This window comes from Oncorhynchus keta, chromosome 9 (genome assembly GCF_023373465.1).
Source record: "Oncorhynchus keta strain PuntledgeMale-10-30-2019 chromosome 9, Oket_V2, whole genome shotgun sequence".
In the NCBI taxonomy this organism is placed as follows: Eukaryota; Metazoa; Chordata; class Actinopteri; order Salmoniformes; family Salmonidae; genus Oncorhynchus; species Oncorhynchus keta.
In genome coordinates, this window is record NC_068429.1 from 6,689,600 (window position 1) to 6,716,971 (window position 27,372).

The 27,372-nt window shown below is 42.6% G+C and overlaps 1 protein-coding gene and 2 long non-coding RNA genes across 52 annotated transcripts in view; 1 reads left to right on the forward strand and 2 right to left on the reverse strand.

Annotated features, from left to right (window-relative positions):
* The window catches only part of LOC118373116 (WD repeat-containing protein 7), a 401,772-nt gene that overhangs the window by 164,180 nt on the left and 210,220 nt on the right, over positions 1-27,372 (reverse strand). The gene's annotated exons all lie outside the window — the stretch shown is intronic.
* LOC127931684 (uncharacterized) lies at positions 18,168-19,575 on the reverse strand. Its single transcript, XR_008142374.1, has 3 exons — positions 19,377-19,575; positions 18,523-18,678; positions 18,168-18,361 (listed from the first exon to the last, which is right to left on the reverse strand). It is a non-coding gene; the product is annotated as an uncharacterized LOC127931684 (long non-coding RNA).
* LOC127931683 (uncharacterized) lies at positions 26,261-27,110 on the forward strand. Its single transcript, XR_008142373.1, has 3 exons — positions 26,261-26,525; positions 26,582-26,721; positions 26,918-27,110. It is a non-coding gene; the product is annotated as an uncharacterized LOC127931683 (long non-coding RNA).

Here is a 27,372-nt window from a genome sequence, read left to right on the forward strand (position 1 = left end):
AGAGCTGGGCGATACAGACAAACCAAATTCCTGATGTACACTAGAGCTGGGCGATACAGACAAACCAAATTCCTGATGTACACTAGAGCTGGGCGATACAGACAAACCAAATCCCTGATGTACACTAGAGGATACAGACAAACCAAATCCCTGATGTACACTAGAGCTGGGCGATACAGACAAACAAAATCCCTGATGTACACTAGATACAGACAAACCAAATCCCTGATGTACACTAGAGCTGGGCGATACAGACAAACCAAATCCCTGATGTACACTAGAGCTGGGCGATACAGACAAACCAAATCCCTGATGTACACTAGAGCTGGGCGATACAGACAAACCAAATCCCTGATGTACACTAGAGCTGGGCGATACAGACAAACCAAATCCCTGATGTACACTAGAGCTGGGCGATACAGACAAACCAAATCCCTGATGTACACTAGAGCTGGGCGATACAGACAAACCAAATCCCTGATGTACACTAGAGCTGGGCGATACAGACAAACCAAATCCCTGATGTACACTAGAGCTGGGCGATACAGACAAACCAAATCCCTGATGTACACTAGAGCTGGGCGATACAGACAAACCAAATCCCTGATGTACACTAGAGCTGGGCGATACAGACAAACCAAATTCCTGATGTACACTAGAGCTGGGAGATACAGACAAACCAAATCCCTGATGTACACTAGAGCTGGGAGATACAGACAAACCAAATCCCTGATGTACACTAGAGCTGGCCAATACAGACAAACCAAATCCCTGATGTACACTAGAGCTGGGCGATACAGACAAACCGAAAATCGCTATTTTCAAACTTCACATCTCTAGTAGAGGCTACTTACTGTTATGAATTATATCTGCAAAATGTCTGCGATAAGTATGATCAGTGTCAATAATTTCCCCAGCTCTAATGGAAGCACACATCCACACACACACACTGTACTATAGCCAAATAGGTTGAACCAATGGGAACACCAGCGACTGGCTGATGGCTCTAGAACGAATGGGAATACCAGCGACTTGCTGATGGCTCTAGAACGAATGGGAACACCAGCGACTGGCTGATGGCTCTAGAACGAATGGGAACACCAGCGACTGGCTGATGGCTCTAGAACGAATGGGAACACCAGCGACTGGCTGATGGCTCTAGAACGAATGGGAACACCAGCGACTGGCTGATGGCTCTAGAACGAATGGGAACACCAGCGACTGGCTGATGGCTCTAGAACGAATGGGAACACCAGCGACTGGCTGATGGCTCTAGAACGAATGGGAACACCAGTGACTGGCTGATGGCTCTAGAACGAATGGGAACACCAGCGACTGGCTGATGGCTCTAGAACGAATGGGAACACCAGCGACTGGCTGATGGCTCTAGAACGAATGGGAACACCAGCGACTGGCTGATGGCTCTAGAACGAATGGGAACACCAGCAACTGGCTGATGGCTCTAGAACGAATGGGAACACCAGCGACTGGCTGATGGCTCTAGAACGAATGGGAACACCAGCAACTGGCTGATGGCTCTAGAACGATCCAGATCACAAGATCGTCTCTTCTGAGAGAAAGATAGCTGCTGTTAGGATCAATACCCACCCTGTCATTATAGTGACTACACAGCTGACAGAGAGAGAGAGGAGGAGGGAAAGAGGGGGGGAGAGCGCTGGCAGAGGGTGTTGTGGTAATTAGCAAAATAAACTTTGATCTTGTCCATTGTGAGACCAATTTTTAAAAAACATTCTCTCTTGCCGTCTGAGTATTGAATCTCTCTATTTCCTGGGAGCAGAGGGCCAGGCAGAGCAGGCCGACATTTACTGATCCCACTGATCTTTACTGAACCCACTGATATTTACTGATATTTACTGAACCCACTGGTATTTACTGATCCCACTGGTATTTACTGATCCCACTGATATTTACTGAACCCACTGGTATTTACTGATCCCACTGGTATTTACTGATCCCACTGGTATTTACTGATCCCACTGGTATGTACTGATCCCACTGGTATTTACTGATATTTACTGATATTTACTGAACCCACTGATATTTACTGATATTTACTGAACCCACTGGTATTTACTGATCCCACTGGTATTTACTGATCCCACTGGTATTTACTGATCCCACTGATATGTACTGATCCCACTGGTATTTACTGATCCCACTGGTATTTACTGATCCCACTGGTATTTACTGATCCCACTGGTATTTACTGATCCCACTGGTATTTACTGATCCCACTGGTATTTACTGATCCCACTGGTATTTACTGATCCCACTGGTATTTACTGATCCCACTGATATTTACTGATATTTACTGATATTTACTGATCCCACTGGTATTTACTGATATTTACTGATCCCACTGGTATTTACTGAACCCACTGATATTTACTGATCCCACTGATATTTACTGATCCCACTGATATTTACTGATCCCACTGATATTTACTGATATTTACTGAACCCACTGATATTTACTGAACCCACTGATATTTACTGATCCCACTGGTATTTACTGATATTTACTGATCCCACTGGTATTTACTGATCCCACTGATATTTACTGATCCCACTGGTATTTACTGATATTTACTGAACCCACTGATATTTACTGAACCCACTGATATTTACTGATCCCACTGGTATTTACTGATATTTACTGATCCCACTGGTATTTACTGATCCCACTGATATTTACTGATCCCACTGATATTTACTGATCCCACTGGTATTTACTGATATTTACTGAACCCACTGATATTTACTGATCCCACTGATATTTACTGATATTTACTGAACCCACTGATATTTACTGAACCCACTGATATTTACTGATCCCACTGGTATTTACTGATATTTACTGATCCCACTGGTATTTACTGATCCCACTGATATTTACTGATCCCACTGGTATTTACTGATATTTACTGATCCCACTGGTATTTACTGATCCCACTGATATTTACTGATCCCACTGGTATTTACTGATATTTACTGAACCCACTGGTATTTACTGATCCCACTGATATTTACTGATCCCACTGATATTTACTGATCCCACTGGTATTTACTGATATTTACTGATCCCACTGATATTTACTGATCCCACTGATATTTACTGATCCCACTGATATTTACTGATATTTACTGATCCCACTGGTATTTACTGATCCCACTGGTATTTACTGATATTTACTGAACCCACTGATATTTACTGAACCCACTGGTATTTACTGATATTTACTGAACCCACTGGTATTTACTGATCCCACTGGTATTTACTGATCCCACTGGTATTTACTGATATTTACTGAACCCACTGGTATTTACTGAACCCACTGGTATTTACTGATCCCACTGATATTTACTGAACCCACTGATATTTACTGATCCCACTGGTATTTACTGATATTTACTGATCCCACTGGTATTTACTGATCCCACTGGTATTTACTGATATTTACTGATCCCACTGGTATTTACTGAACCCACTGATATTTACTGATCCCACTGGTATTTACTGATCCCACTGGTATTTACTGATCCCACTGGTATTTACTGATATTTACTGAACCCACTGATATTTACTGAACCCACTGGTATTTACTGATCCCACTGGTATTTACTGATCCCACTGATATTTACTGAACCCACTGGTATTTACTGATCCCACTGGTATTTACTGATCCCACTGATATTTACTGATATTTACTGAACCCACTGGTATTTACTGATCCCACTGGTATTTACTGATCCCACTGGTATTTACTGATATTTACTGAACCCACTGATATTTACTGAACCCACTGGTATTTACTGATCCCACTGGTATTTACTGATCCCACTGATATTTACTGATCCCACTGGTATTTACTGATCCCACTGGTATTTACTGATCCCACTGGTATTTACTGATCCCACTGATATTTACTGATCCCACTGATATTTACTGATCCCACTGATATTTACTGATATTTACTGAACCCACTGGTATTTACCGATCCCACTGGTATTTACTGATATTTACTGAACCCACTGGTATTTACTGATATTTACTGAACCCACTGGTATTTACTGATATTTACTGAACCCACTGATATTTACTGATATTTACTGAACCCACTGATATTTACTGATATTTACTGAACCCACTGATATTTACTGAACCCACTGGTATTTACTGAACCCACTGATATTTACTGAACCCACTGGTATTTACCGATCCCACTGGTATTTACTGATATTTACTGAACCCACTGGTATTTACTGATATTTACTGAACCCACTGGTATTTACTGATATTTACCGATCCCACTGGTATTTACTGATATTTACTGATCCCACTGATATTTACTGAACCCACTGATATTTACTGATATTTACTGAACCCACTGATATTTACTGATCCCACTGGTATTTACTGATATTTACTGATCCCACTGGTATTTACTGATCCCACTGATCTTTACTGATATTTACTGATCCCACTGGTATTTACTGATATTTACTGATCCCACTGGTATTTACTGATCCCACTGATATTTACTGATATTTACTGGTATTTACTGATCCCACTGGTATTTACTGATATTTACTGATCCCACTGGTATTTACTGATCCCACTGGTATTTACTGATCCCACTGATATTTACTGATCCCACTGATATTTACTGATATTTACTGGTATTTACTGATCCCACTGGTATTTACTGATATTTACTGATCCCACTGGTATTTACTGAACCCACTGGTATTTACTGATCCCACTGGTATTTACTGATATTTACTGAACCCACTGATATTTACTGATCCCACTGGTATTTACTGATCCCACTGGTATTTACTGATCCCACTGGTATTTACTGATCTCTACTGAATTTACTGATATTTACTGATCCCACTGGTATTTACTGATATTTACTGATCCCACTGGTATTTACTGAACCCACTGGTATTTACTGATATTTACTGATCCCACTGGTATTTACTGATCCCACTGGTATTTACTGATATTTACTGAACCCACTGATCTTTACTGATATTTACTGATCCCACTGGTATTTACTGATCCCACTGGTATTTACTGATCCCACTGGTATTTACTGATCCCACTGGTATTTACTGAACCCACTGGTATTTACTGATATTTACTGAACCCACTGGTATTTACTGATATTTACCGATCCCACTGGTATTTACTGATATTTACTGATCCCACTGGTATTTACTGATATTTACTGAACCCACTGATATTTACTGATATTTACTGAACCCACTGATATTTACTGATCCCACTGGTATTTACTGATATTTACTGATCCCACTGGTATTTACTGATCCCACTGGTATTTACTGATCCCACTGATATTTACTGATCCCACTGATATTTACTGGTATTTACTGATCCCACTGGTATTTACTGATATTTACTGATCCCACTGGTATTTACTGATCCCACTGATATTTACTGATCCCACTGATATTTACTGATATTTACTGGTATTTACTGATCCCACTGGTATTTACTGATATTTACTGATCCCACTGGTATTTACTGAACCCACTGGTATTTACTGATATTTACTGAACCCACTGATATTTACTGAACCCACTGGTATTTACTGATCCCACTGGTATTTACTGATCCCACTGATATTTACTGATCCCACTGATATTTACTGATATTTACTGATCCCACTGGTATTTACTGATATTTACTGATCCCACTGGTATTTACTGATCCCACTGATATTTACTGGTATTTACTGATCCCACTGGTATTTACTGATCCCACTGGTATTTACTGATATTTACTGATCCCACTGGTATTTACTGATATTTACTGAACCCACTGATCTTTACTGATATTTACTGATCCCACTGGTATTTACTGATCCCACTGGTATTTACTGATCCCACTGGTATTTACTGAACCCACTGGTATTTAATGATCCCACTGGTATTTAATGATCCCACTGGTATTTAATGATCCCACTGTATTTACTGATATTTACTGAACCCACTGTTATTTACTGATCCCACTGGTATTTACTGATCCCACTGGTATTTACTGAACCCACTGTTATTTACTGTTATTTCCTGATCCCACTGGTATTTACTGATCCCACTGATATTTACTGATCCCACTGATATTTACTGATCCCACTGGTATTTACTGAACCCACTGGTATTTACTGAACCCACTGGTATTTACTGAACCCACTGATATTTACTGATCCCACTGGTATTTACTGATATTTACTGATCCCACTGGTATTTACTGATCCCACTGGTATTTACTGATATTTACTGAACCCACTGGTATTTACTGATCCCACTGGTATTTACTGATATTTACTGAACCCACTGATATTTACTGATCCCACTGGTATTTACTGATCCCACTGATATTTACTGATCCCACTGATATTTACTGATATTTACTGAACCCACTGGTATTTACTGATCCCACTGGTATTTACTGATCCCACTGGTATTTACTGATATTTACTGAACCCACTGATATTTACTGAACCCACTGATATTTACTGATCCCACTGGTATTTACTGATCCCACTGGTATTTACTGATCCCACTGATATTTACTGATCCCACTGATATTTACTGATCCCACTGGTATTTACTGATCCCACTGATATTTACTGATCCCACTGATATTTACTGATATTTACTGAACCCACTGATATTTACTGAACCCACTGGTATTTACCGAACCCACTGGTATTTACTGATATTTACTGAACCCACTGGTATTTACTGATATTTACTGAACCCACTGGTATTTACTGATATTTACTGAACCCACTGATATTTACTGATATTTACTGAACCCACTGATATTTACTGAACCCACTGGTATTTACTGATCCCACTGGTATTTACTGATATTTACTGAACCCACTGATATTTACTGAACCCACTGGTATTTACCGATCCCACTGGTATTTACTGATATTTACTGAACCCACTGGTATTTACTGATATTTACTGAACCCACTGGTATTTACTGATATTTACCGATCCCACTGGTATTTACTGATATTTACTGATCCCACTGGTATTTACTGATATTTACTGAACCCACTGATATTTACTGATATTTACTGAACCCACTGATATTTACTGAACCAACTGGTATTTACTGATCCCACTGGTATTTACTGATATTTACTGATCCCACTGGTATTTACTGATCCCACTGATCTTTACTGATATTTACTGATATTTACTGATCCCACTGGTATTTACTGATATTTACTGATCCCACTGGTATTTACTGATCCCACTGATATTTACTGATATTTACTGGTATTTACTGATCCCACTGGTATTTACTGATATTTACTGATCCCACTGGTATTTACTGATCCCACTGGTATTTACTGATCCCACTGATATTTACTGATCCCACTGATATTTACTGATATTTACTGGTATTTACTGATCCCACTGGTATTTACTGATATTTACTGATCCACTGGTATTTACTGATATTTACTGAACCCACTGATATTTACTGAACCCACTGGTATTTACTGATCCCACTGATATTTACTGATCCCACTGATATTTACTGATATTTACTGATCCCACTGGTATTTACTGATATTTACTGATCCCACTGGTATTTACTGATCCCACTGGTATTTACTGATCCCACTGGTATTTACTGATCCCACTGGTATTTACTGATATTTACTGATCCCACTGGTATTTACTGATATTTACTGAACCCACTGATCTTTACTGATATTTACTGATCCCACTGGTATTTACTGATCCCACTGGTATTTACTGAACCCACTGGTATTTAATGATCCCACTCGTATTTACTGATATTTACTGAACCCACTGTTATTTACTGATCCCACTGGTATTTACTGATCCCACTGGTATTTACTGAACCCACTGATATTTACTGATCCCACTGATATTTACTGATCCCACTGGTATTTACTGAACCCACTGGTATTTACTGATCCCACTGGTATTTACTGATCCCACTGGTATTTACTGAACCCACTGATATTTACTGAACCCACTGGTATTTACTGATCCCACTGGTATTTACTGATCCCACTGGTATTTACTGATCCCACTGGTATTTACTGATATTTACTGATCCCACTGGTATTTACTGATCCCACTGATATTTACTGATCCCACTGATATTTACTGATATTTACTGAACCCACTGATATTTACTGAACCCACTGGTATTTACCGAACCCACTGGTATTTACTGATATTTACTGAACCCACTGGTATTTACTGATATTTACTGAACCCACTGGTATTTACTGATATTTACTGAACCCACTGATATTTACTGATATTTACTGAACCCACTGATATTTACTGAACCCACTGGTATTTACTGATCCCACTGGTATTTACTGATATTTACTGAACCCACTGATATTTACTGAACCCACTGGTATTTACCGATCCCACTGGTATTTACTGATATTTACTGAACCCACTGGTATTTACTGATATTTACTGAACCCACTGGTATTTACTGATATTTACCGATCCCACTGGTATTTACTGATATTTACTGATCCCACTGGTATTTACTGATATTTACTGAACCCACTGATATTTACTGATATTTACTGAACCCACTGATATTTACTGAACCAACTGGTATTTACTGATCCCACTGGTATTTACTGATATTTACTGATCCCACTGGTATTTACTGATCCCACTGATCTTTACTGATATTTACTGATATTTACTGATCCCACTGGTATTTACTGATATTTACTGATCCCACTGGTATTTACTGATCCCACTGATATTTACTGATATTTACTGGTATTTACTGATCCCACTGGTATTTACTGATATTTACTGATCCCACTGGTATTTACTGATCCCACTGGTATTTACTGATCCCACTGATATTTACTGATCCCACTGATATTTACTGATATTTACTGGTATTTACTGATCCCACTGGTATTTACTGATATTTACTGATCCCACTGGTATTTACTGATCCCACTGGTATTTACTGATCCCACTGGTATTTACTGATCCCACTGATATGTACTGATCCCACTGATATTTACTGATATTTACTGATCCCACTGATATTTACTGATATTTACTGATCCCACTGGTATTTACTGATCCCACTGATATTTACTGGTATTTACTGATCCCACTGGTATTTACTGATCCCACTGGTATTTACTGATATTTACTGATCCCACTGGTATTTACTGATATTTACTGAACCCACTGATCTTTACTGATATTTACTGATCCCACTGGTATTTACTGATCCCACTGGTATTTACTGAACCCACTGGTATTTACTGAACCCACTGGTATTTACTGATATTTACTGAACCCACTGTTATTTACTGATCCCACTGGTATTTACTGATCCCACTGGTATTTACTGAACCCACTGTTATTTACTGTTATTTCCTGATCCCACTGGTATTTACTGATCCCACTGATATTTACTGATCCCACTGATATTTACTGAACCCACTGATATTTACTGAACCCACTGGTATTTACTGAACCCACTGGTATTTACTGAACCCACTGGTATTTACTGAACCCACTGGTATTTACTGATCCCACTGGTATTTACTGATATTTACTGAACCCACTGTTATTTACTGAACCCACTGGTATTTACTGATCCCACTGGTATTTACTGATCCCACTGGTATTTACTGATCCCACTGATATTTACTGATCCCACTGATATTTACTGTTATTTACTGATCCCACTGGTATTTACTGTTATTTACTGATCCCACTGGTATTTACTGAACCCACTGTTATTTACTGAACCCACTGGTATTTACTGATCCCACTGGTATTTACTGATATTTACTGGTATTTACTGATCCCACTGGTATTTACTGATCCCACTGATATTTACTGATCCCACTGGTATTTACTGATCCCACTGGTATTTACTGATCCCACTGGTATTTACTGAACCCACTGGTATTTACTGATCCCACTGGTATTTACTGATATTTACTGAACCCACTGGTATTTACTGAACCCACTGGTATTTACTGATCCCACTGGTATTTACTGATCCCACTGGTATTTACTGATATTTACTGAACCCACTGATATTTACTGATCCCACTGGTATTTACTGAACCCACTGGTATTTACTGAACCCACTGGTATTTACTGATATTTACTGAACCCACTGTTATTTACTGAACCCACTGGTATTTACTGATCCCACTGGTATTTACTGAACCCACTGTTATTTACTGAACCCACTGGTATTTACTGATATTTACTGGTATTTACTGATCCCACTGGTATTTACTGATCCCACTGGTATTTACTGATCCCACTGATATTTACTGAACCCACTGGTATTTACTGATCCCACTGGTATTTACTGATATTTACTGATCCCACTGATATTTACTGATCCCACTGATATTTACTGATCCCACTGGTATTTACTGATATTTACTGAACCCACTGGTATTTACTGAACCCACTGGTATTTACTGAACCCACTGGTATTTACTGATATTTACTGAACCCACTGATATTTACTGATCCCACTGGTATTTACTGAACCCACTGGTATTTACTGATATTTACTGATCCCACTGGTATTTACTGATCCCACTGGTATTTACTGATATTTACTGATCCCACTGGTATTTACTGATATTTACTGATCCCACTGTTATTTACTGAACCCACTGGTATTTACTGATCCCACTGGTATTTACTGATCCCACTGGTATTTACTGATCCCACTGGTATTTACTGATCCCACTGGTATTTACTGATCCCACTGGTATTTACTGATATTTACTGATCCCACTGGTATTTACTGAACCCACTGGTATTTACTGATCCCACTGGTATTTACTGATCCCACTGGTATTTACTGATATTTACTGAACCCACTGATATTTACTGATCCCACTGGTATTTACTGAACCCACTGGTATTTACTGATCCCACTGGTATTTACTGATCCCACTGGTATTTACTGATCCCACTGGTATTTACTGATCCCACTGGTATTTACTGATCCCACTGGTATTTACTGATCCCACTGGTATTTACTGATCCCACTGGTATTTACTGATCCCACTGGTATTTACTGATCCCACTGGTATTTACTGATCCCACTGGTATTTACTGATATTTACTGAACCCACTGATATTTACTGATCCCACTGGTATTTACTGAACCCACTGGTATTTACTGATCCCACTGGTATTTACTGATCCCACTGATATTTACTGATCCCACTGGTATTTACTGATCCCACTGGTATTTACTGATATTTACTGATCCCACTGATATTTACTGATCCCACTGATATTTACTGATCCCACTGATATTTACTGATATTTACTGAACCCACTGATATTTACTGATCCCACTGATATTTACTGATCCCACTGATATTTACTGAACCCACTGATATTTACTGAACCCACTGATATTTACTGAACCCACTGGTATTTACTGAACCCACTGGTATTTACTGATCCCACTGATATTTACTGAACCCACTGATATTTACTGATCCCACTGATATTTACTGAACCCACTGGTATTTACTGATCCCACTGGTATTTACTGATATTTACTGAACCCACTGATATTTACTGATCCCACTGGTATTTACTGATCCCACTGGTATTTACTGATCCCACTGGTATTTACTGATCCCACTGATATTTACTGATATTTACTGATCCCACTGGTATTTACTGAACCCACTGGTATTTACTGATATTTACTGATCCCACTGGTATTTACTGATCCCACTGGTATTTACTGATCCCACTGGTATTTACTGAACCCACTGGTATTTACTGATCCCACTGATATTTACTGATATTTACTGATCCCACTGGTATTTACTGATCCCACTGGTATTTACTGATCCCACTGGTATTTACTGAACCCACTGGTATTTACTGATCCCACTGGTATTTACTGATCCCACTGGTATTTACTGAACCCACTGATATTTACTGAACCCACTGGTATTTACTGAACCCACTGGTATTTACTGAACCCACTGGTATTTACTGAACCCACTGGTATTTACTGATCCCACTGGTATTTACTGATCCCACTGGTATTTACTGATCCCACTGATATTTACTGATCCCACTGTTATTTACTGAACCCACTGGTATTTACTGATCCCACTGGTATTTACTGATCCCACTGATATTTACTGATCCCACTGATATTTACTGATCCCACTGGTATTTACTGATCCCACTGATATTTACTGATATTTACTGAACCCACTGATATTTACTGAACCCACTGGTATTTACTGATCCCATTTACTGATATTTACTGAACCCACTGATATTTACTGAACCCACTGGTATTTACTGATCCCACTGGTATTTACTGATACTGGTTACTGAACCCACTGGTATTTACTGATCTGAACCACTGGTATTTACTGATACCCACTGGTATTTACTGATATTTACTGGTATCCCACTGATCCCACTGGTATTTACTGAACCCACTGGTATTTACTGATATTTACTGAACCCACTGATATTTACTGATATTTACTGAACCCACTGATATTTACTGAACCAACTGGTATTTACCCACTGGTATTTACTGATATTTACTGATCCCACTGGTATTTACTGATCCCACTGATCTTTACTGATATTTACTGATCCCACCCACTGGTATTTACTGATATTTACTGATCCCACTGGTATTTACTGATCCCACTGATATTTACTGATATTTACTGGTATTTACTGATCCCACTGGTATTTACTGATATTTACTGATCCCACTGGTATTTACTGATCCCACTGGTATTTACTGATCCCACTGATATTTACTGATCCCACTGATATTTACTGATATTTACTGGTATTTACTGATCCCACTGGTATTTACTGATATTTACTGATCCACTGGTATTTACTGATATTTACTGAACCCACTGATATTTACTGAACCCACTGGTATTTACTGATCCCACTGATATTTACTGATCCCACTGATATTTACTGATATTTACTGATCCCACTGGTATTTACTGATATTTACTGATCCCACTGGTATTTACTGATCCCACTGATATTTACTGGTATTTACTGATCCCACTGGTATTTACTGATCCCACTGGTATTTACTCCCACTGGTATTTACTGATATTTACTGAACCCACTGATCTTTACTGATATTTACTGATCCCACTGGTATTTACTGATCCCACTGGTATTTACTGAACCCACTGGTATTTAATGATCCCACTTTACCACTGATATTTACTGAACCCACTGTTATTTACTGATCCCACTGGTATTTACTGATCCCACTGGTATTTACTGAACCCACTGTTATTTACTGTTATTTCCTGATCCCACTGGTATTTACTGATCCCACTGATATTTACTGATCCCACTGATATTTACTGAACCCACTGATATTTACTGAACCCACTGGTATTTACTGAACCCACTGGTATTTACTGAACCCACTGGTATTTACTGAACCCACTGGTATTTACTGATCCCACTGGTATTTACTGATATTTACTGAACCCACTGTTATTTACTGAACCCACTGGTATTTACTGATCCCACTGGTACTGATCCCACTGGTATTTACTGATCCCACTGATATTTACTGATCCCACTGATATTTACTGTTATTTACTGATCCCACTGGTATTTACTGATATTTACTGATCCCACTGGTATTTACTGAACCCACTGGTATTTACTGAACCCACTGGTATTTACTGATCCCACTGGTATTTACTGATATTTACTGATCCCACTGTTATTTACTGAACCCACTGGTATTTACTGATCCCACTGGTATTTACTGATCCCACTGGTATTTACTGATCCCACTGGTATTTACTGATCCCACTGGTATTTACTGATCCCACTGGTATTTACTGATCCCACTGGTATTTACTGATATTTACTGAACCCACTGGTATTTACTGAACCCACTGGTATTTACTGATCCCACTGGTATTTACTGATCCCACTGGTATTTACTGATATTTACTGAACCCACTGATATTTACTGATCCCACTGGTATTTACTGAACCCACTGGTATTTACTGAACCCACTGGTATTTACTGATCCCACTGATATTTACTGATCCCACTGGTATTTACTGAACCCACTGATATTTACTGAACCCACTGGTATTTACTGAACCCACTGTTATTTACTGAACCCACTGGTATTTACTGATATTTACTGGTATTTACTGATCCCACTGGTATTTACTGATCCCACTGGTATTTACTGAACCCACTGTTATTTACTGAACCCACTGGTATTTACTGATCCCACTGGTATTTACTGATATTTACTGATCCCACTGATATTTACTGATCCCACTGATATTTACTGATCCCACTGGTATTTACTGATATTTACTGAACCCACTGGTATTTACTGAACCCACTGGTATTTACTGATATTTACTGAACCCACTGATATTTACTGATCCCACTGGTATTTACTGAACCCACTGGTATTTACTGATCCCACTGGTATTTACTGATCCCACTGGTATTTACTGATCCCACTGGTATTTACTGATATTTACTGAACCCACTGGTATTTACTGATCCCACTGGTATTTACTGATATTTACTGAACCCACTGATATTTACTGATCCCACTGGTATTTACTGAACCCACTGGTATTTACTGATCCCACTGGTATTTACTGATATTTACTGATCCCACTGGTATTTACTGATTTACTGATATTTACTGATCCACTGGTATTTACTGAACCCACTGGTATTTACTGATCCCACTGGTATTTACTGATCCCACTGGTATTTACTGAACCCACTGATATTTACTGATCCCACTGGTATTTACTGAACCCACTGGTATTTACTGATCCCACTGGTATTTACTGATCCCACTGGTATTTACTGATCCCACTGGTATTTACTCTTCCCACTGGTATTTACTGATCCCACTGGTATTTACTGATCCCACTGATTTTACTGAACCCACTGGTATTTACTGATCCCACTGGTATTTACTGATCCCACTGGTATTTACTGATCCCACTGGTATTTACTGATATTTACTGAACCCACTGGTATTTACTGATCCCACTGGTATTTACTACCCACTGGTATTTACTGATCCCACTGGTATTTACTGATCCCACTGATATTTACTGAACCCACTGATATTTACTGATCCCACTGGTATTTACTGATATTTACTGAACCCACTGATATTTACTGATCCCACTGATATTTACTGATCCCACTGATATTTACTGATATTTACTGAACCCACTGGTATTTACTGATCCCACTGATATTTACTGATCCCACTGATATTTACTGAACCCACTGATATTTACTGAACCCACTGATATTTACTGAACCCACTGGTATTTACTGAACCCACTGGTATTTACTGATCCCACTGATATTTACTGAACCCACTGATATTTACTGATCCCACTGATATTTACTGAACCCACTGGTATTTACTGATCCCACTGGTATTTACTGATATTTACTGAACCCACTGATATTTACTGATCCCACTGGTATTTACTGATCCCACTGGTATTTACTGATCCCACTGGTATTTACTGATCTTTACTGAATCCACTGATATTTACTGATCCCACTGGTATTTACTGATATTTACTGATCCCACTGGTATTTACTGATCCCACTGGTATTTACTGAACCCACTGGTATTTACTGGTCCCACTGATATTTACTGATATTTACTGATCCCACTGGTATTTACTGATCCCACTGGTATTTACTGAACCCACTGGTATTTACTGATCCCACTGATATTTACTGAACCCACTGGTATTTACTGATCCCACTGGTATTTACTGAACCCACTGGTATTTACTGAACCCACTGGTATTTACTGAACCCACTGGTTTTACTGAACCTACTGGTATTTACTGAACCTACTGGTATTTACTGATCCCACTGATATTTACTGATCCCACTGATATTTACTGATCCCACTGATATTTACTGATCCCACTGATATTTACTGAACCCACTGGTATTTACTGAACCCACTGGTATTTACTGAACCCACTGCTATTTACTGATCCCACTGATATTTACTGATCCCACTGGTATTTACTGAACCCACTGGTATTTACTGAACCCACTGGTATTTACTGATCCCACTGATATTTACTGATCCCACTGATATTTACTGATCCCACTGATATTTACTGAACCCACTGATATTTACTGATATTTACTGATCCCACTGATATTTACTGATCCCACTGATATTTACTGATCCCACTGATATTTACTGATCCCACTGATATTTACTGAACCCACTGATATTTACTGAACCCACTGGTATTTACTGAACCCACTGGTATTTACTGATCCCACTGATATTTACTGATCCCACTGATATTTACTGACGGTAAATATACCGTCACACACACACATACAATGAAATTTCAATGACCTCCTCTACTGAGGGTATGGAACTGATCGGAGGGTATTGGTCCAGTCGACCTGGTACATCCGCTCTGCCCTGGTCTGCTCTGCCCTATCAGTGCCAGGCCTTCCAGGGCGAGGCCTTCCTCCAGCCAGGTGAGCAGTTGCAGCTTGATAGCAGGAGGCCTGCCAGTCCCACCTCCCTTCCCAACCCCGCCTCCCTTCCCAGCCCCGCATCCCTTCCCAGCCCCGCCTCCCTTCCCCGCCTCCTGCTCCAGCTCGGCTCAGCCACCACAGTGTGATGAAGGGCTCCACAAAGCGTTTGTGACTACCTCGCTCCACAGAGCTGTGTTCTGAATAATGGGGGGTAGGCCGTCATCACTCTTTCAACAGGGCCCTGTTTACACATGGCATTATCAATTGGCCCTGCCGCTGAATACCTAACACACTATTTGGCTTCCAGTCAATTAGGCTTTAAACTGTCAGCAAACAAGACTAAGTTCATTTTGAATCTCTGTGAATCCAGTTAAAGGTTGTGGAAGGGCGGCTGCACGCCCACAGACAGACCTGAGAAAACAAAATATGTACCAAAAAATGTCAAATACAAAAAAGGAGGGAGGTCAAGGAAAGAAAAAAAATATAAAATTAATTTAATTGCAAGAGGACAGCAATTTAGAGTGGACAGTTGTTAGAAGGGACAGCCATTAGAGAAGGTACAAGGCCTATTGAGTCCCAGTAAACCTGTTTATCAGGAGTAGAACCCAGACTGGCACGTGACGGAGAGAGCTCTCATCACGTGACGGAGAGAGCTCTCATCACGTGACGGAGAGAGCTCTCATCACGTGACGGAGAGAGCTCTCATCACGTGACGGAGAGAGCTCTCATCACGTGACGGAGAGAGCTCTCATCACGTGACGGAGAGAGCTCTCATCACGTGACGGAGAGAGCTCTCATCACGTGACGGAGAGAGCTCTCATCACGTGACGGAGAGAGCTCTCATCACGTGACGGAGAGAGCTCTCATCACGTGACGGAGAGAGCTCTCATCACGTGACGGAGAGAGCTCTCATCACGTGACGGAGAGAGCTCTCATCACGTGACGGAGAGAGCTCTCATCACGTGACGGAGAGAGCTCTCATCACGTGACGGAGAGAGCTCTCATCACGTGACGGAGAGAGCATCACGTGACGGAGAGAGCTCTCATCACGTGACGGAGAGAGCTCTCATCACGTGACGGAGAGAGCTCTCATCATGTGACGGAGAGAGCTCTCATCACGTGACGGAGAGAGCTCTCATCACGTGACGGAGAGAGCACTCATCACGTGACGGAGAGAGCTCTCATCATGTGACGGAGAGAGCTCTCATCACGTGACGGAGAGAGCTCTCATCACGTGACGGAGAGAGCTCTCATCACGTGACGGACACACACACTATAGCGGGAGGGGACAAACACACTAATATAATTTGATTTTGATAGCGAGATAGATGGGAGACCAGTTGGGAGACAAACTGTGCTATCTTGAACCAAAAATACATCATCAGCTGTCCCCATGGGATAACCCCTTTGGGTTCCAGGAAGAACCCTTTCCACAAAGGGTTCTAAATGGAACACAAAATAGTTCTACCTGGAACCAAAACAAGTTCTCAAAGAGGTTCTCCTATGGGGAGTGTAGGTTACGTGCCAAATGGTACCCCCGTAGTGTAGTAGTGACTACCGGACAGCACCCTGACTCACCTAGTGTAGTAGTGACTACCGAACAGCACCCTGACTCACCTAGTGTAGTAGTGACTACCGAACAGCACCCTGACTCACCTAGTGTAGTAGTGACTACCGAACAGCACCCTGACTCACCTAGTTTAGTAGTGACTACCGGACAGCACCCTGACTCACCTAGTGTAGTTGTGACTACCGGACAGCACCCTGACTCACCTAGTGTAGTTGTGACTACCGGACAGCACCCTGACTCACCTACTACCGTGTAGTAGTGACTACCGAACAGCACCCTGACTCACCTAGTGTAGTAGTGACTACCGAACAGCACCCTGACTCACCTAGTGTAGTAGTGACTACCGAACAGCACCCTGACTCACCTAGTGTAGTAGTGACTACCGGACAGCACCCTGACTCACCTAGTGTAGTAGTGACTACCGGACAGCACCCTGACTCACCTAGTGTTGTTGTGACTACCGGACAGCACCCTGACTCACTTAGTGCTGTGACTACCGGACAGCACCCTGACTCACCTAGTGTAGTGTGACTACCGGACAGCACCCTGACTCACCTAGTGTAGTAGTGACTACCGGACAGCACCCTGACTCACCTAGTGTAGTAGTGACTACCGGACAGCACCCTGACTCACCTAGTGTAGTAGTGACTACCGGACAGCACCCTGACTCACCTAGTGTAGTAGTGACTACCGGACAGCACCCTGACTCACCTAGTATAGTAGTGACTACCGGACAGCACCCTGACTCACCTAGTGTAGTAGTGACTACCGAACAGCACCCTGACTCACCTAGTGTAGTAGTGACTACCGAACAGCACCCTGACTCACCTAGTGTAGTAGTGACTACCGAACAGCACCCTGACTCACCTAGTGTAGTAGTGACTACCGAACAGCACCCTGACTCACCTAGTGTAGTAGTGACTACCGAACAGCACCCTGACTCACCTAGTGTAGTAGTGACTACCGGACAGCACCCTGACTCACCTAGTGTAGTAGTGACTACCGAACAGCACCCTGACTCACCTAGTGTAGTAGTGACTACCGAACAGCACCCTGACTCACCTAGTGTAGTAGTGACTACCGAACAGCACCCTGACTCACCTAGTGTAGTAGTGACTACCGAACAGCACCCTGACTCACCTAGTGTAGTAGTGACTACCGGACAGCACCCTGACTCACCTATTGCTGTTCTTTTCACCCTATGATCACTCAGCTACACAGCTGATGCCCCCTGGACTGTTTCAATAACACGGTACCTCATTTTGTTTACCTGTCAGCCCCAGCCTCGAACTCAGGTCCTGTATGCACCTAACTGACCCACTCTGCCCATTCATCACCATTTACCCGTTGTTGTCTTAGCTCTCCTGATCAACACCTGTGATTGCTTTATGCCTCTCTCTAATGTCAATATGCCTTGTCTACTGCTGTTTTATTTCACTGTAGAGCCTTCAGTCCCACTCAGAATGCCTTAGACAGCTCTCTCGTCCCACACCAAGCGGCTACATTGCGCAACTGGTCACCTGATGGCTCCCAGAGTGACCCTCCCGTAAAATACAGAGGTAGCCATTATTCCAATCGGTCCTACTGAAAAAAACAATTGTCCCGGTGGATATATTATCGAATAGATGTTTGAAAAACACCTTGAGGATTGATGATAAACAACGTTTGCCATATTTCTGTCGATATTATGGAGCTAATTTGGAATATTTTTCAGCGTTTTCGTGACTGCAATTTCCGTGCGATTTCTCAGCCAAACGTGAAGAACAAACGGAGCTATTTTGCCTACAAAAATAATATTTTTTGGAGAAAAGGAACATTGGCTATCTAGCTGGGAGTCTCGTGAGTGAAAACATCCGAAGCTCATCAAAGGTAAACTATTTAATTTGATTGCTTTTATGATTTCCGTGACCAAGTTACCTGCTGCTAGCTGGACAAAATGCTATTCTAGGCTATCGATAAACTTAAACTCACAAATCTGAGATGACAGGGTGATTAACCAAAGGCTAAGCTGTGTCTCAATTTATTTCACTTGTGATTTTCATGAATAGGAATATTTTCTAGGAATATTTATGTCCGTTGCGTTATGCTAATTAGTGTCAGTCGATGATTATGCTCCCTCATGCGGGATGGGGAGTCACTAGAGGTTTTAGCTTGTCCTTCCAGAGACGAAACCTCCCTCATTGTCACTCAACGCCTAGGTTTACCTCCACTGTACTCACATCCTACCATACCCATCTGTAAATAATGCCTTGAATCTATTCTAACACGCCCAGAAATCTTCTCCTTTAATTCTCTCCCCAACGCACTAGACGACCAGTTCTTATAGCCTTTACCCTACTCCTCCTCTAGTGATGTAGAGGTTAATCCAGGCTCTGCAGTGTCTAGCTCCACTCCCACTCCCCAGGAGCTCTCATTTGTTGACTTCTGTAACCGTAAAAGCCTTGGTTTCATGCATGTTAACATTAGAAGCCTCCTCCCTAAGTTTGTTTTATTCACTGCTTTAGCACTGTCAACCCGGATGTCCTAGCCGTGTCTGAATCCTGGCTTTGGAAGACCACCAAAAAACCTGAAATCTCCATCCCTAACTATAACATTTTCTGACAAGATAAAACTGCCAAAGGGGGTGGAGTTGCAAAGATAGCCTGCAGAGTTCTGTCTTACTATCCAGGTCTGTGCCCAAACAGTTCAAGTTTCTACTTTAAAGAATCCACCTTTCCAGAAACAAGTCTCTCACTGTTGCCACTTGTTATAGACCCCCCTCAGCCCCCAGCTGTGCCCTGGACACCATATGTGAATGAATTGCCCCCCATCTATCTTCAGAGTTAGTACTGTTAGGTGATCTAAACTGGGATATGCTTAATACCCCGGCCGTCCTACAATCTAAACTAGATGCCCCAAATCTCACACAAATTATCATGGAACCTAACAGGTACAACCCTAAAACTGTAAACACAGGCACCCTCAAAGATATCATCCTGACCAACCTGCCCTCCAAATACACCTCTGCCGTCTTCAACCAGGATCACTGCCTCATTGCCTGCATTCGTAATGGGTCTGCAGTCAAACGACCAACCCTCATCACTGTCAAACGCTCCCTTAAACACTTCAGCGAGCAGGCCTTTCTAATCAACCTTTACTGACCTCTACTGACCTTATCCCGTCAGTATAGGATGCCTGGTTATTCTTTAAAAGTGCCTTCCTCACCATCATAAATAAGCATGTCCCATTCAAAAAATTTAGAACTAAGAACAGATACACTTGGTTCACTCCAGGCCTGTCTGCCCTTGACCAGCACAAAAACATCCTGTGGCGTTCTGCATTAGCATCGAATAGCCCCCATGATATGCAACTTTTCAGGGAAGTTAGGAACCAATATACACAGGCAGTTAGGAAAGCAAAGGCTAGCTTTTTCAAACAGAAATTTGCATCCTGTAGCACAAACTCCCAAATGTTCTGGCCCACTGTTAAGTCCATGGAGAGGGAATCACCCACCTGGTGTCCCAGGTCTAAATCAGTCCCTGATTTGAAGGGGAACCACCCACCTGGTGTCCCAGGTCTAAATAAGGCCCTGATTAGAGATGAATCACCCACCTGGTGTCCCAGGTCTAAATCAGGCCCTGATTAGAAGGGGAACCACCCACCTGGTGTCCCAGGTCTAATTCAGGCCCTGATTAGAAGGGGAACCACCCACCTGGTGTCCCAGGTCTAAATCAGGCCCTGATTAGAGGGGAATCACCCACCTGGTGTCCCATGTCTAAATCAGGCCCTGATTAGAAGGGAATCACCCACCTGGTGTCCCATGTCTAAATCAGGCCCTGATTAGAAGGGGAACCACCCACCTGGTGTCCCAGGTCTACATCAGGCCCTGATTAGAAGGGGAACCACCCACCTGGTGTCCCAGGTCTAAATCAGGCCCTGATTAGAAGGGGAACCACCCACCTGGTGTCCCAGGTCAAAATCAGACCCTGATTAGAAGGGGAACCACCCACCTGGTGTCCCAGGTCTAAATCAGACCCTGATTAGAAGGGGAACCACCCACCTGGTGTCCCAGGTCTAAATCAGACCCTGATTAGAAGGGGAACCACCCACCTGGTGTCCCAGGTCAAAATCAGACCCTGATTAGAAGGGGAACCACCCACCTGGTGTCCCAGGTCTAAATCAGACCCTGATTAGAAGGGTAACCACCCACCTGGTGTCCCAAATCAGACACCCCCACCTGGTGTCCCAGGTCTAAATCAGACCCTGATTAGAAGGGGAACCACCCACCTGGTGTCCCAGGTCTAAATCAGGCCCTGATTAGAAGGGGAACCACCCACCTGGTGTCCCAGGTCTAAATCAGGCCCTGATTAGAAGGGGAACCACCCACCTGGTGTCCCAGGTCTAAATCAGGCCCTGATTAGAAGGGGAACCACCCACCTGGTGTCCCAGGTCTAAATCAGGCCCTGATTAGAAGGGGAACCACCCACCTGGTGTCCCAGGTCTAAATCAGGCCCTGATTAGAAGGGGAACCACCCACCTGGTGTCCCAGGTCTAAATCAGGCCCTGATTAGAAGGGGAACCACCCACCTGGTGTCCCAGGTCTAAATCAGGCCCTGATTAGAAGGGGAACCACCCACCTGGTGTCCCAGGTCTAAATCAGGCCCTGATTAGAAGGGGAACCACCCACCTGGTGTCCCAGGTATAAATCAGACCCTGATTAGAAGGGGAACAATTAAAATAAGCAGTGGAAATGGCTTCCAGGTTCAGTGTTGAATTTGAGGGGACGGAAACACAACCATGACACATCACCTGTAGCTCGATCATTAGCCAGATAATGACACTCTTTGAAGTGATGGTCGGCGTGGCTTTGAGTTGCCGTGCTGGTTTGTTCCACTCAACAACGCCTGTAAATAAAACAGTGTTCTTATCACAATAGACTCTTTCATTTAAAGCAAAGGCAATATCAGAGTCGCTGGGCCCCGGTGATGTATTAGTGAACATCTCTATCTCTAAGTTGAATAATTAGCTAGGTACCCTGGAGGCTGAGTCAGTAATCTCTCTATGGACCAGACCATGTTGAATTAATATGAGTCTTTTCTCTACAGATAGCCGACCAAGCTGATGGGCTATGCAAATCCAACTGACATTCACTCCTGAGGTGCTGACCTGTTGCACCCTCGACAACTACTGTGATTATTATTTGACCATGGTGGTCATCTATGAACATTTGAACATCTTGGCCAATGTTGTTATAAACTCCACCCGGCACAGCCAGAAGAGGACTGGCCACCCCTCATAGCCTGGTTCCTCTCTAGGTTTCTAATCTCCACCCGGCACAGCCAGAAGAGGACTGGCCACCCCTCAGAGCCTGGTTCCTCTCTAGGTTTATAATCTCCACCCGGCACAGCCAGAAGAGGACTGGTCACCCCTCATAGCCTGGTTCCTCTCTAGGTTTCTAATCTCCACCCGGCACAGCCAGAAGAGGACTGGCCACCCCTCAGAGCCTGGTTCCTCTCTAGGTTTATAATCTCCACCCGGCACAGCCAGAAGAGGACTGGTCACCCCTCAGAGCCTGGTTCCTCTCTAGGTTTCTAATCTCCACCCGGCACAGCCAGAAGAGGACTGGCCACCCCTCAGAGCCTGGTTCCTCTCTGGGTTTCTAATCTCCACCCGGCACAGCCAGAAGGGGACTGGTCACCCCTCAGAGCCTGGTTCCTCTCTAGGTTTCTAATCTCCACCCGGCACAGCCAGAAGAGGACTGGCCACCCCTCAGAGCCTGGTTCCTCTCTAGGTTTCTAATCTCCACCCGGCACAGCCAGAAGAGGACTGGTCACCCCTCATAGCCTGGTTCCTCTCTAGGTTTCTAATCTCCACCCGGCACAGCCAGAAGAGGACTGGCCACCCCTCATAGCCTGGTTCCTCTCTAGGTTTCTTCCTAGGTTCTGGCCTTTCTAGGGAGTTTTTCCTAGCCACCGTGCCTCTACACCTGCATTGCTTGCTGTTTGGGTTTTTAGGCTGGGTTTCTGTACAGCACTTTGAGATATAGGCTGATGTAAGAAGGGCTTCATAAATATAGTCTCACCAGTCAATAGACACATCCAATCTAATTTACACCCAAGGTTACATACACACCACGCATCACAATGCTGCTTCAATACATCGTCTGCTATCTATAGACCCAGCATGTAAAAGTGAAGGACTGTCCTGTAAAATCTAACGCCTGGTCGGACTGCCACAGAGCTCTGCTGAACCGATGAATTCATTCATTATTAAAGAGTGACTAAAAAAATAACAGAACCATGGAACAGAACCATGGAACAGAACCATGGAACAGAACCATGGAACAGAAGATGGAAGAAATTGATAGAGGGAAATTAGGAGGAGACTTCTCTGCAGTAGAACAGGTCTATCTGGCCTGCCTGTCTCCATCTGGCCTGCCTGTCTCCATCTGGCCTGCCTGTCTCCATCTGGCCTGCCTGTCTCCATCTGGCCTGCCTGCCTTCCGGAGACACCTGAAACCCCACCTCTTCAAGGAATACCTAGGATAGGGTAAGTAAGGGTAAGTAATCCTTCTCACCCCCCTTTCTCCCCCCATTTAGATGCAAGTGGCTGTTCCACTGGTTGTCATAAGGTGTATGCACCAATTTGTAAGTCGCTCTGGATAAGAGCGTCTGCTAAATGACTTAAATGTAAATGTAAATGTAAATGCCTGTCTCCATCTGGCCTGCCTGTCTCCATCTGGCCTGCCTGTCTCCATCTGGCCTGCCTGTCTCTATCTGGCCTGCCTGTCTCCATCTGGCCTGTTTCTTGGGGCCAGAGGAGACACAGAAGCCCTGTTAGAGGATGAAGTCAATATTAACAAGACACCTAGTCTAGGGTTAGACTTAAATAACAACCGCGGCCAGTCGTCTGCCAGCTCAGTGACACCACTAGAGGAAATATATCCAGCTGCAGCCAAGCCAATCAAGACAACACCTTTAAAAAACAATCCAGCATGTGGATCTGAGCTGTAAACAAACTTGTTTTGGAAAACTAAACAAACAAAATAAACAAAATGCATGAACCACCATCCAATGAGAAAAAAAACAAAGCACTAACAGAATCTAAGCAGTAAGTTAATGCACAGATAACTTGTTTCAGAAAACAATAATACCCAATTGAATTCACCCAAGCCTAGATAAATCCTAAACTAAACATATTAACTGTAATGTGTGTGAGAGAGAAAGAGAACCTGGCAGGGGACCATTCAGACTGTTATACAGTACACACTGGGTGGAAACATCACCAGACTGTTATACAGTACACACTGGGTGGAAACATCACCAGACTGTTATACAGTACACACTGGGTGGAAACATCACCAGACTGTTATACAGTACACACTGGGTGGAAACATCACCAGACTGTTATACAGTACACACTGGGTGGAAACATCACCAGACTGTTATACAGTACACACTGGGTGGAAACATCACCAGACTGTTATACAGTACACACTGGGTGGAAACATCACCATTCAGACTGTTATACAGTACACACTGGGTGGAAACATCACCATTCAGACTGTTATACAGTACACACTGGGTGGAAACATCACCAGACTGTTATACAGTACACACTGGGTGGAAACATCACCAGACTGTTATACAGTACACACTGGGTGGAAACATCACCATTCAGACTGTTATACAGTACACACTGGGTGGAAACATCACCAGACTGTTATACAGTACACACTGGGTGGAAACATCACCATTCAGACTGTTATACAGTACACACTGGGTGGAAACATCACCAGACTGTTATACAGTACACACTGGGTGGAAACATCACCAGACTGTTATACAGTACACACTGGGTGGAAACATCACCAGACTGTTATACAGTACACACTGGGTGGAAACATCACCATTCAGACTGTTATACAGTACACACTGGGTGGAAACATCACCATTCAGACTGTTATACAGTACACACTGGGTGGAAACATCACCAGACTGTTATACAGTACACACTGGGTGGAAACATCACCAGACTGTTATACAGTACACACTGGGTGGAAACATCACCAGACTGTTATACAGTACACACTGGGTGGAAACATCACCAGACTGTTATACAGTACACACTGGGTGGAAACATCACCATTCAGACTATGATGACTACTGATGTCTGCATTAACACCAGCGTGAGATGAGGTCTGCATGAACACCAGCGTGAGATGAGGTCTGCATTAACACCAGCGTGAGATGAGGTCTGCATTAACACCAGCGTGAGATGAGGTCTGCATTAACACCAGCGTGAGATGAGGTCTGCATTAACACCAGCGTGAGATGAGGTCTGCATTAACACCAGCGTGCGATGAGGTCTGCATTAACACCAGCGTGAGATGAGGTCTGCATTAACACCAGCGTGAGATGAGGTCTGCATTAACACCAGCGTGAGATGAGGTCTGCATTAACACCAGCGTGAGATGAGGTCTGCATTAACACCAGCGTGAGATGAGGTCTGCATTAACACCAGTGTGAGATGAGGTCTGCATTAACACCAGTGTGGGATGAGGTCTGCATTAACACCAGTGTGAGATGAGGTCTGCATTAACACCAGCGTGAGATGAGGTCTGCATTAACACCAGTGTGAGATGAGGTCTGCATTAACACCAGTGTGAGATGAGGTCTGCATTAACACCAGTGTGAGATGAGGTCTGCATTAACACCAGCGTGAGATGAGGTCTGCATTAACACCAGCGTGAGATGAGGTCTGCATTAACACCAGTGTGAGATGAGGTCTGCATTAACACCAGTGTGAGATGAGGTCTGCATTAACACCAGTGCCCACTGCTGGTCACAGTGATATAAGGACCATCTGACAGCATAACTTGGACAGATTTATCTTTTTTTTTTATTAAAATAAATTAAAATAAACACTGCGTTTATTTAATCTGCACTTAAAAGAAACTACTAGCTGGTAAAAACAGAAGTCATATTACCAACACAGATGATGAAAACAGCCTTTTAATGGGTATGTGTGTGACAAGAGATCAACTTGACGTGGGTACCAGCACGGAACATTTGTCCTCATTCTCATCTCTTTAGTAAATGAAGGAGAGAGTGCGTACAAAACGCCTGGCTTGGGGTCGTCACATATCTGAAGCCCT